We start from the raw sequence: 783 nt of genomic DNA, 5'->3' as shown, positions 1-783 counted from the left end.
AGTGTCGCGGCTCGTGCTCCTCCCCCGCCCGCGGGTAGGGGTAGGAAGAATCGCGGGTCAAAGGAAGGTAAGGTAAAAGACCTAAGGGATGTGATCCAGACAGGGCGTCTGCGCTTTTGTCCGGATCAGAGTGAAACCTCAGTATCCACTCATTTCCTTCGGGGGTCTTACATCTGCCTTTATCTTCCCCTTCCTAATTCCCCTGTAACCACCATCTCCACCTGACCGAGGTATATATATATATGTATATGTGTGTGTATTTAATGCGCTGGTGGTCTGCTAGCCACTCCAGCATTATAAGCCTTAGATCGAGTTGATGACTTCTCAAACATAGCGTTTGGGGATGCATCATTTCCATCTATGGGCTCCCCTTTCAGAGTGCTATTTAAAATCCATGTTATGGTAAGTGTGCACGTGAAGTCTTTGTACACTTTCTAAAATCCACACTGTAGTAAGTTTGCACGCTAGTACTCTGCGTTCTTTTCTAGAATCCTATATGGTAAGAGCTACCGTAGATTTGGTACTTAGTGCTCGCCATGGTTTCTGGCATGCACTCCCCTCAGCGTGGCGGCATGGGTATACCGTTCCCCATAGCAACCCTTAGAGGACGCAGTTCGAAGTTCCCATGAAAGGGAACGTCTCAGGTTACTTATGTAACCATGGTTCCCTGAGTAGGGAACGAGACACTGCGTCCTCTAGGTTTCTTGCCATGCTGCGGATGCAAGCTTCAGACGAAGAAGTGGATGATGTGTTCTCCCGGCGCCTATTTATACTATTGTAGCG

General features: G+C 48.4%; 1 protein-coding gene across 1 annotated transcript in view; it reads left to right on the top strand.

Moving 5' to 3' along the window:
* rps6kc1 (ribosomal protein S6 kinase polypeptide 1) overlaps window positions 1-783 on the top strand; it is a 34,165-nt gene that overhangs the window by 26,244 nt on the left and 7,138 nt on the right. The gene's annotated exons all lie outside the window — the stretch shown is intronic.

The sequence above is a fragment of the Sinocyclocheilus rhinocerous genome, unplaced genomic scaffold (genome assembly GCF_001515625.1).
Source record: "Sinocyclocheilus rhinocerous isolate Xijiao unplaced genomic scaffold, SAMN03320098_v1.1 scaffold270, whole genome shotgun sequence".
NCBI classification, from domain to species: Eukaryota; Metazoa; Chordata; class Actinopteri; order Cypriniformes; family Cyprinidae; genus Sinocyclocheilus; species Sinocyclocheilus rhinocerous.
Note: the sequence above shows the minus strand (reverse complement) of the source record. Positions and strands in the feature narration are given on the sequence as shown.